The sequence below is a fragment of the Ceratotherium simum genome, chromosome 2 (genome assembly GCF_057802395.1).
Source record: "Ceratotherium simum simum isolate JZ-2026a chromosome 2, ASM5780239v1, whole genome shotgun sequence".
NCBI lineage: Eukaryota > Metazoa > Chordata > Mammalia > Perissodactyla > Rhinocerotidae > Ceratotherium > Ceratotherium simum.
The window spans coordinates 97,770,813-97,783,085 of NC_141901.1; the positions used below are offsets into that span (position 1 = coordinate 97,770,813).

General features: G+C 38.6%; 1 protein-coding gene across 7 annotated transcripts in view; it reads right to left on the minus strand.

Annotated features, from left to right (window-relative positions):
• ATG4C (autophagy related 4C cysteine peptidase) overlaps positions 1-12,273 on the minus strand; it is a 110,461-nt gene that overhangs the window by 18,801 nt on the left and 79,387 nt on the right. The window lies entirely within an intron of this gene.

Below are 12,273 nucleotides of genomic sequence, written 5' to 3' on the forward strand. Positions count from 1 at the left end.
TTCTAATTTCAGTTCTACAACTTACCTTAGTGTTACCTTGGACAAATCACTCTACCTGAGTATCACCTATAAAACAGGGCAAAAGATAGCCAAACTCCTGACCCCAGAGAATTGTTAAATTGACCAAAAGCAATAATAAAAAGTTATTTTTAAAAATTAAGTTTAGGGGCCGGCCCGGTGGCGCAAGCGGTTAAGTGCGCGCACTCCGCTGCAGTGGCCTGGGGTTCGCTGGTTCGGATTCCGGGCGCGCACCGACGCACTGCTCGGCAAGCCATGCTGTAGCAGCGTCCCATAAAAAGTGGAGGAAGATGGGTACGGATGTTAGCCCAGGGCCAGTCTTCCTCAGCAAAAAAAGAGGAGGACTGGCAGATGTTAGCAAGGGCTGATCCTGCTCACAAAAAAAAAAATTAAGTTTAGTCTTTTCAAAAATTCCTATATTTGAAAAAGTACTTCTGCAATAATCTAGTCAACATGAAAAAACAGTGTTCTTATATATAGTAATAATCTATACTTTAAATATTACCCCCTAAGGTTACATTACATAATTCGGATGCAATAAAAGCAACACCTGGAATTTTGTGGGGACCCCGACACCCTTTATAATCTCTGTCAATTTGGGATTCATTGACAAGCCAACAACCCATTCCAAACCATTTTAAATCTCTCTGTTAGACAAGTTCTATTAAAAAAATTAAAACAATTTTCATTTTAAAATGAATAAAATGTTTTGAATGAAGGATGTTTTGATAGAAACAAACTTTTCTGTAAGTAACCAGAACCTATAAGAAGGATTCTGAAAAGTTCATATGAATTACAGATGAATTATACATCATTAATCATGATCAATTAAATATAATTTGTTTTTAAAGAGTAATTTCAGGGGTAGAAACTAAATTTTCCCAAATGTCAATATTTAACTGAAGGATCATCAAATTCTTAAATAGTATATTTATAGATTCTCTTGAAAAGTGGCTAAAATAAATATGTAGCCCCAGCATACAGATACAATGTTAAATTAAAAATATTTCAATGAGACAGTTAACATGAAACACATTTTTTAATTGAATGGAAATGAACCATTTAAAAAACAATCAAGTACTTAAAAAAACTAGATATGATGAAAATTACATCCTATAATTCACATTGTGCTCCTAATTTATACACTGCTCAAATTTATTTTATTTATATTCTACAAAAAAAGGGAAAGAGAAGGGCAAAAATGTGAAAAATGAAAAATAAAGAGACAGAGGGGGCTGGCATCCCATCAGTCATCTTTCAACTCCAGCCAATGGCTGTAGTACAGTCCAAAATTGCTGCCATTTTATATTCATGTAATGTCACTTGTAAAAGTGCAGTATCTAATGGGCAGGTATCATTTTCAAATCAACACAGAAGACCTAACATTAGCTCTCTTCCTTCTTTCTTTCAAGATCAAGAAAGAAGTCATTTAGGTTTATTAGTTGTTCATCAACTAAGATTCAAATCTGTGCCCCAGGGCAAAATGTCAGAAAGGAACTCTCTATCCTTTAATCATAAAATCTACCTACATTTTGCAAACCCACTAGCAGTGTAAGGCCTCTTTATGCATATTTATTGATTTAGGTTTTGAAAATTATAATGTTTCTAACTTTTCTGAGTTTATTTAAAATATTTTTAAAGATTATCATACGAAAAATATAGTAAAGGTTAACGCAAATGAGTTGAAAACTTATGTCCACACAAAAACTTGCACACATATGTTTATAGCAACTTTATTCACTACTGCCAAAACTTGGAAGCAACGAAGATGTCCTTCAGTAGGTGAACGGATAAATAAACTGGTACATCCAAACAACGGAATACTATTCAGCACTAAAAAGAAATGAACTATCAAGCCATGAGAAGACATGGAAGAACCTTAAGTACGTATTACTAAGTGAAAGAAGCCAATCTGAAAAGGCTGTGTACTGTATGATTCCAATGATATGACATTCCAGAAAAGGCAAAACTACGGATACAGTAAAAAGACCAGTGGTTGACAGGGATTAGTAGGGAGGGAGAGATGAAGAGTTGCAGCACAAAGGATTTTTAGGGCAGTGAAACTACTCTGTATGATACTATAATGGGGGACACATGTCATTATACAACTGTCCAAACTCATACAATGTACAACACCAAGAGTGAAACCTAACGTAAACTTCAGACTTTGGGTGATGATGTGTCAATGTAGGCTGATCAACTATAACAAATATCTGGTGGGAGATGCTGAAAGTAGGGGAAGGGAGTATATGGAAACTTTCCGTATTTTCTACTCAATTTTGCTATGAAACTAAAACTTCTCTAAAAACTAAAGTCTACTAAAACTATATATATTAAAGGACAATTAAGTCACGCAATTATAGTAAGTGATAACCTATCAGCACGTAAATATAATATGGCCGGGAAGAAGTAATTTTACAACAAATAACAATGGAAACGCCAAAGGAGACCTTAGAAATTATCTAGCTCACTCTCATATTAAACGGGAAAATTGAGACCCAAAAGATTTAAATTACTTCCCAAAATGACTTAACCATAGCAGCAGCAACAACAAAAAGAAAGAAACTGATAAGGAATTACTAGGATATCAGACCTCACTGACTTATCAACATGCCTTTCAAATGCTTTTCATGGGGCCGCCCGGTGGCATAGCAGTTAAGTGTGCGCACTCCGCTGCTGGCGGCCCGGGTTTGGATCCCGGGCCCACACCGATGCACTGCTTGTCAGGCCATGCTGTGGTGGCGTCCTATATAAAATGGAGGAAGATGGGCACGGATGTTAGCCCAGGGCCAGTCTTTCTCAGCAAAAAGACGAGGACTGGCATGGATGTTAGCTCAGGGCTGATCTTCCTCACACACACACAAAAAATGCTTTTCATGGCTCTAAGCACCATAGCAAGAATGTTTTTTCAGACTTGTTGTTTTTTTCCAAAAGAATAACCATGATTTGAAAATTTGATTCTGAAAACTTTTATCAAAAGTGAACACTTCAGTTTTCTTTTTTATATTACAATAAAGGACACATTGTCAAAACCTTAAAGTCCCTCCATAATGGATAATATAAAATCTACGTGAAAAAAATTCCAAGTTAGGTTATCTATATGACATGGGGGTATTATCAATTCAGATACTATACAAAATAAAAGATAGTGAAAGTTAGTTAATAACTTGGGGAAATATTTATTATATAATGTTAAAAGAAAAAACATGATATAAATCTATATATAAAATTTAATCTCAATTATGTTAAAATAATTTTAAATATGTATTTTTAAAAGACGAGAAGGAAATACAATAAAATATTAAATTATTTCTGAAAGAATTAGTGGTGATTTTTTTTATACTTCTATTTTCCAAACTTTCTAATATGCATTTCTTATACAGTTAGGAGAGAACCATTTTTTTAAAAAAATTTAAGATAACTGAATTTATTATTTCATAGTTGATTTTCAAAAGGGGTGGGAGTCAGTGGTTTGCTCAACAATAGCTTTAGAACAGGCAACAGTCCTCTGTTCTAGTTTAATAACATAGCCAAAGATACACTGAAATGGCTTTATTATCTAAAAGGCAAATCACGGATTTCTTTTCAGGAGGTAAAATGTTTTACCACATTTTTTTCAATGTGCTAAGTTAACAGGTTTCAAAATTTGCAAAGGTAAAAGCTAGAGGAAAAAAGTTAACCAATTTCTTCCATCGTAATGCTAGGAGTGGGAAGAACAGAAACAGAACCAGGAGACGACCTCTTCTCCCCAGGCGCGAACCTTTTCCACTCGTCTCTGCCACCACACCTGCAGAATCACGCCCAGTACAGAGCGGTCACACCCATGCGGTCTATATTCACCACACAGTGGAGCAACATTTTATGGAGGGGTGAGGTTCTAAAGTCAGCCCACAATGTGAAAATCAAAAGTCAAATCAAGAGAGTCAAAATTACCTTCAGAAAGTCTTTACATTGTTGAAAGGGTGTTACGCATAATTTTGTGTATACTGTTCAGTAACGTATAAATGTACTATACCGTACAGTATACAGTAACATACAGTATATAAAAAGGAACACACATGGGAAAAACATTCCTATTTTATTACAAGAGTCCATGTAGTGGAACTGGAGAGAGTTAAACGTGCACGTGATACTACCACCACTCTATGTTCTCACTACTCAGTCTTAACTTGTAACCCAACTTTTACCTCTCACCGTACTGAAAATACTCTCTTCTAGTTCTCAAAAAAAAAAGGCCTTTTATTAGTGCCTATTCTCTTGATATTTCTACAGCAACCAACACTGCTAAGCATTTCTTTCTTAAAATATTCATTTCCCTTGATTTCTCTAATATTTTGCTTTGCTGTTTCTCCTTCTATTTTCTGAACTATTTCTTCTGTCTCCTTCATTGACTCCACTTATTTCTGCATTTCAAAATGCAGACATTAATCAATTATTCATCCTTTATTTTCTCTCTATATTCTATATTCTTTCTCTTAAAAATATTATCTACTCTAAGTTTCAACCATTCCTCTGTTGGGCTTCATTATCATCCATGTTTTACAGACAAGGGAACAGAAATATTGAGGGGTTAGGTGACTTGTGTAAGTTCACACAGCTAGTCACTGACAGAGCCAGAATTTAAGCTTAAGCAGTCTGGTTCTATTATAACCACCAGACTATACCACCTCCTACAGTAAATGGAGGGTTGCCATATTGACTCAAATTGATCATACCAAACTAAAATCATCATTTCTTCCTCCCAAAATTAGCTCCCTTCCACACTTCTCTATTTCTATCATTGGTAATATCATTTATATTAATTACAAATAGTTTCTGTAAAAAACAATTAACAATGGCTTTAAGTAATAGGAATTGTTTTTATCATATAACAGAAAGTCTGACATTGCTAGCTTTGTTAATTCTGTCAAACAGTTTCTACAATTCTCTTGGCCTTTTCCCTGATCACAAAGGACTGCCAAAACCCCAGGTGATGCGTCTGCATGCAAGGCGGGGGCCGGTGACAGCACGGCGTCTATATCTACCATTTCATCAGAAGAGCAAAAGCTTTCCCAGAAACTTCCAGCACACATCCACTTATATTTCACTAGCCAAACTGTGCCTAAATATGAGGGAGACCAAGAAAAATAAGTATTTGGGTGGGCACACTATTACCCCAAATAAAGTCAGGATTCCCTCAGCAAAGCAGAGAAAGAGGTAGACATTGAACAGACAACTAACGGTGCTTGCACACCACTCAGGGAAGAGAACGTAATAAAAACAAAACAGGGTGATGTGGTAAGGAAGGACTGGAAAGCTTCTGCAGGCTGTGTGGTCAGGGAAGGCCACGCCGAGCCCTGAAGGACAATGAGGAATCAGACATCAAAGTGCTAGGATGGCAGCACTCCAGGCAGAAGAATAGGCCTTGGGTGCCGGCACACTCGGCCTGTGCACGGGGCAGAGAGAAGGCCAGTGTGGCTTGAGGGTGGAGGAACAGAGGAAGAGGGGTTCACAAGAGCCAGATCACTCAGGCCCGTCAGCCACATTAACAAGTGATTTACGTTTCACTGTTCCCCTAAACAGTCTACCATACACTTCCCAAAACATCTACCTCCATGTTTCTGCTCATGATGCTTCTATCACCTGGCCACCCTTACACTTTCCCTCTGATCAGTCCTTTAAGTCCCAGCCCAAGCTCCTCTGACAAGTATCTCAGTCTGCAGGGACGACATCTCTGCCCAAAGTCCTACAGACTCGTATACTATAGTGTAAGGATCACAAACGTGGACCATGGGACTTAGTCTCAGTTCAAAACCTGGCTGATACTCACAAACTATGTGACCCACTTAACCAGACTCCCTCATTTTCCTAACCGGTACAATGTCAGTATTGATAGCATCTATCTCAGAGTTGTTGTGGGGATTAAATCAGTTAACATATCTAGTACTTAGAAGATTACCAAGCATCTAACCTCTTGTCTATTATCATTATTACTGCCATTATTATCATAATGTTAGTTTTCTGGCATTTATTAAATATACTTTTTTACAGTCATTTACCTTTAATATCCATTTCATGTCTTCCCATCTAAAGGATAAGCCTCTGAAGATTTTAAAAGAAATCAAAGTTCCTATCATTAAATCCCAGAAGTAAAAAAAGACCTAAGAAAGAAAACACCCCTCAGCTTTCACTTGGAGAATATAGAACCAGAAGGAGGGGAAACATAATCATGAACATAAACCTGAAACAGAAAGTGTTTACAGGGCCGGCCCCGTGGCTTAGCGGTTAAGTGAGCGTGCTCCACTGCTGGCGACTCGGGTTCGGATCCCGGGCGAGCACTGACGCACTGCTTCTCCGGCCATGCTGAGGCCGCGTCCCACATACAGCAACTAGAAGGATGTGCAGCTGTGACATACAACTATCTACTGGGGCTTTGGGGGGAAATAAAATAAATAAATAAAATCTTTAAAAAAAAAAAAAAAAAAGAAAGTGTTTACAGAAAGACATTTACCACAACAGCAATGGGCATGGGAAATTGTGTACCATGGAGAAAAGTCGAATGTTAGTTCTGGAAAAGGAAGCAAACCTATTCTCTTACTCAATGAGCTGAAGGAGTAAAAGTTACATGGAGGCTGATTCCAATTCAATGTAAAAAAAGCTTTTTGAACAATGAGCATAGCCCAAAAGATGAAAACAAGGAAAATAATTAGTTCACCATTTCCTGAAATAAAGATTAGACTCTGGACCGTGGACTGATGTATAAACAGGAGACTGTATAGAATAGTGCTTACCAGCACATATTCTCAGCTTCAACTACCTGAGGTTTGAATCTCAGCACTACCATTTATTAGTCATGACCTTTGTGAAAGTTCCTGAACCTCTTCAACTGTAAGATTCCTCACCTGTACAATGTAAATAACAGGACCTACCTCAAGCTTTGTGTAGATTAAATGAGATAATGAATATAAAGTGGTTAGCACAGTGTCTGACATAAGGTAAGGACTCAACAAATATTAGCTTTGGACTGAATAACCTCTAAGATCTCTTGGATCTCTAGGATTCAATGGCTGTAATATAAATTTTGTTCTGTAGCAGGAGGACAACTCGCCACATGCAAATATTTTTTCCTGTGTTGACATCCATTCCATACTCAAACCATTAATTTCCTAATACTCACATTTTTATTTGAGATTTTCTGGCCTCAAACATCAGCGCTATCAGGTAGTAAGTTTATCATTAAACAGGAGTATTTTGTTTGACAACAATCATTAGGCTGAGAACAAGTGAAAAGAAGAGCAAGAAAAGGAGGTGTGAGATAAGATAAAAATAATCTACATCAGGCCCTTTACAAGACAGCAGAGCAGAGGAGATACAATCTAAGTCAGCCTTGGGAAGGATGCCTATGAAAGGTGAGCAGGTTCACCTGCAGAACTTAGAGAGGAACAGTATATAAAGGCACAAAAACAAGAGTGAGACACAAAACTGACAACAAAGAAACTGACTGAAAGCCTGTATGTGAATTCAATTCCCAGTCCCAATAGCAACCAATACCCTTCTTCGCTCCCCACTAGCCATCCCAGACACAGGAAAATAAAGATTTATTCTTTGGAAAAATTGAATAAAGATACGGACCCTAGGACACCAGGCCTGGTGATGACTACAAAAGCTGAGGAATTAGTGACAGTCTAAAATACTAAACCGTGGGCGGGCCCGGTAGCGCGAGTGGTTAAGTGCGCGTGCTCCGCTGCGGCTGCCTGGGGTTCGCCGGTTCGGATCCCGGGCGCGCACCGACGCACTGCTTGTCAAGCCATGCTGTGGCGGCATCCCATATAAAATGGAGGAAGATGGGCATGGACGTTAGCCCACGGCCAGTCTTCCTCAGCAAAAAAAGAGGAGGATTGGCAGATGTTAGCACAGGGCTGATCTCACAAAGAAAATAAATAAATAAAATACTAAACTATAGGGCCCTCAGCATCCTTTACCTCCTGCTCCTGGAGCACCTGCAAGCAAAACACATTCCACAGGGAGACGGCAGAACTTTTCTCTGAAAAAATCAAACAACTCCAGAGAAAAGATTACCCCTTACTAACATCTGGGGGCCAACCAATGAAAAGGCAAGCTCATCACCTGAATGCCCTCGTAGGAGGGTCACCAGCTTTAAGCCATGCTCAAACACAGAGAACTTGGACTCAGCTCGTCAGTGCCTTACTCTTAAATATAAACAGACACAGAAGATCACCAGTCATCTAGGGGAAAGCATCCAATGGAACAATGGAAGATTAAAACAAAAAACAAAAACAAAACAAAAAAAGGATCCAGAAGGAAACATAAACAGCAAAAGAAGCAGAAGAAAATTTCAAAATTACTACAGTTAAGTTCCTTGGGGAGAAGAGGACATAATACATCCATAAAAAAGATGAGAAGATTATGAAAAAAGAATAACAGAAAAACATAAATAAATCCTAGAAATTTAAATGTCATAATTGAAAGTTAAGAACAATAGAAGAGTTAGAAGATAAAGTAGAGGAAATCTCCCAATATAAAAAGATCAAGACACAGAAAATAGAAGGAAAAGAGACAGGAAAATTAGAGGACCAATTCAGAAGGTAGTTCCAGAAAGAAAGAAGGATGAAAACAAAAGAGAAGAAAAGAGAAGTTTTTTTAATTTCAAGAAAATTTCCCAGAATGGAAGGAAACGGGACAATCAATGAAAAAGAATGCAAACCAAGACACATAATGAAGTTTCAGAATGCTAGGGATAAATAACGATAGCTAACACTTTATATAGTGCCGACTATAAACCAGGCACTAATCTGGTAGATCATTTAATCCTCATAACGCTGCTGCAGAGAGAGGCAGCTATTATTATTTTAATTTCACGAGAAAACTGATGCACAGAGAGGTTAAGCAATGTGGCCAAGGGTACAGAGCAATGAGGCGGTGGAGCTGGGATTCAAACCCAAAAACTTTCAGAGAGAAAAAATGTCACCCTTCAGAGGAAAAGAACTCAGGATGACATTAAACATCTCAGCAGCAACACTGGATGCCACAAGTGAGTAGACCAATGACTCTGAAGTTCAGAGAAGAAATTACTTTCATTCTAGAGTCCATACCAAATCAAATTATCAATAAATTAAAAGATAGAATAAAGATGGTTAGACATGTAAGAATTCAAAAACTTTAGCATCTGTGTCTTAGGAAGGTGTTAGAAACTCTGCTTAAGGGAATAAACTAAGGAAAGATTCAGAAGATCAGGAATCCAGTTTAGGAAGGCAGCATTAGGAAGTTCCAAATGGACATCTCTGCATCAGGTCTAGAGAACAGATAAGACCGAGGCATGGGCCGGCCCGGTGGTGTAGCAGTTAAGTTTGTGCGTTCCGCTTCGGTGGTCCGTGGTTCACCGGTTCAGATCCCAGGCGCGGACCTACGCACCGCTCATCAAGCCATGCTGAGGCGGCACCCCACGTAGAGCAACTAGAAGGAGGTACAACTATGACATACAGCTATCTACTGGGACTTTGGGGAGAAAAAAAGAGAAAGAGGAAGACTGGCAACAGATGTTAGCACAGGGCCAACCTTCCTCAAAGGGGAAAAAAAAAAAAACAACAGACTGAGGCAAACAGAAAACTGAGAGAGAAAAGAAAGGAGGAAAAAATGATAGATTTTCTTACATTTGTACTCAAGAAAAATTTTCTGCTTGCTATTTGACAGACAGGAGTGAACATTTAGAAAAAATATCATTAGGTACAAAGAAAACAGAGGAAATGAAAAAGGGGGGTGAGTAGTATTCACTCCAAGAAAATGACGGTTAGAGAGAAAGAAATGTAATCATATACACTGTGTGGCTAGTGAACAACATCATGGAGGCATAATACGTGAACACTGAGCGGTGATTTACCAAACTGTGGGAGTACGGCTGTGAGAAGGAGAAACGGGGTGAAGGGGAAGAGAAGAGAGTTAAATCCTCAAGTACTGTAACAGGAAACTAATCGGTAATGTCTCAAATGGATCAATCAAGAAATGGCAGAATAGGGCCAGCCCCGTGCTTAGCGGTTAAGTGCACGTGCTCCGCTACTGGCAGCCCGGGTTTGGATCCCGGGCACGCACGGACGCACCGCTTCTCTGGCCATGCTGAGGCTGCGTCCCACATACAGCAACTAGAAGGACGTGCAGCTATGACATACAACTATCTACTGGGGCTTTGGGGTAAAATAAATAAATAAAAAGGAAAAAAAAAAGAAATGGCAGAATAAGCACATTACTTAGAAATGTAGAAGTAAAAACCCAAAGAAATAGCTGAAAGAGTTACGAGTGACCACCTCTGAGGAGGTGCTCTGTGGAGCGACGAGTAACATGGCAAGGACTCCTATTTCTCAGCTTAAGCCTTTTATCGCAATTTTACTTTCTAAAATATTTGCATATATTACTTTGATAAAAATTAATTTTGGGGCCCAAACATATTTTGAGTTATGTATTAAATAAACGGACTATTATAAAGGAAGATACAGCCACAGAAATTTAAGGTAAATACAATAGAAGAAATAGGTGAAAACACACTGGATTTGCTATAGTTCAATCACTGAGCTCCCTGCTAATTTATAAGTAAGATAAATTTACAACAAAGTCTCTCGAATTCTTTCCTTCATAGAACAAAAATTTATTAAATTCCTACAATGTGACAGGCAGTTCTCAGCACTGGGGACACAATAATATACAAAACCAACAAATATCCCTGCCTTATCAAGATTACATTTCAGTGGAGTAGAAAGGTGATAAATAATTAAATAAACATAATGTGTTTACATACGATATAGCAGAATATACACATATACAAGTGTGTGTGCGTGTGTGTGTGTGTGTGTGTGCCTAAATGAATGTGCTACGGAGAAAAATAAGACAAAGAAAGGGGAAAACAACAAACGCATACAGGTCAGCCAGGGCTGGCCTAAGAAGGTGACGTTTGAGTGAAGAGCTGGGAGAAGTACGGGAGGGACCACGAGAACACCTGCAGGAAGAGAACTGCAGGCACAGGACAGCACAGAATCTGTGAACAGAAGGGCACGCAGCATTCTCAAGGAGGCTAGTGTGGGGGAACTTGCGAGAGCTGGGGGAAGAGAGGAGGGGGACGAGGTCAGAGAGGCGATGGGGTGAAGGGAGATTCCATTTTATGAGGCCTCACGGGTCACTGCAAGAGTCTGGGCTTGCACTCAGAAAGCTACTGGAAAGTTTTGAATAAAAAAGTAACAAAATATTAGTTATATTTTAATGAAATTACTCTGGCTGCTGTATTGAGAAGAGACTATAGATAGAGCGAGGGAGATCAGTTAGGAAGCTACTGTAATAATGCCAAGGAAGATATGATGGTGTTCCAAGGTAATAATGGTAGTGGCGAGAAGCATCAAACCCTAAATATATTCTGAAGGAGAGGTGATAGGATTTGCTGATGGATTGGACGTGGGGTGTGAGATAGGATTTGCTGATGGATTGGACGTGGGGTGTGAGAGAGAGCAGGGGATCCAGGATGACTCCACGTTTTTAGACTGAGCACCCAGAAAAACGGAGTTGCCATTTATAGAGTAACCAAATTCTTTTCATTTGGTTTATTTTACTTTACTTTTATAATTTACTTTAGTGATAAAGTTTCTTTTGATGGATTTAAGATAAAACTGTAACCCTATATTTCTTTCTATAAATAGTACTCATGTGGTAAAATTCCAATGAAATATAGAAATAAAGCTAATTTTTATGTTAGGATTTTTAAAATGGATCTTTTTATTTTATAGTCACATCTTACAACTTAAAAGAAACAGCTGAAACAAGTATTTTATAAAATAATTAATTAGAGGGCCATGATGAGATTTACCCTGCCACCAAGAACAATATAAGAAATGGATAAAGTAGATAAAGCAACTGTTGGAAAATATCTGAGAGCAACCAAGAGAACTATGTCTTGAGAAGTGAAAATCTTAGAGAAAGGATGTACATCAAGAAATGACAGAGGAAGCCAGAAGTCAACGGAACAAATATCTTTAAGGTACTGAACGAAACTGCTAACCGAGAATTCTATCCAGTGAAAACATCCTTTAACAATAGAGGCAAGCTCTTCCCCTTCCCTTCCCCTCCCAAACAATTCATTTCTAAAGCCACTAGAAGAGGCTAGGCAAAACAGGCATTCCTGCAAGGGTGGGGGGGGGCCCACTCTGGTCTACGAGGTATGTTGAAGCCAGATTGGAACCTGGCAGACAGCACCTTAATCAAGTGATCAAAGTAACATCA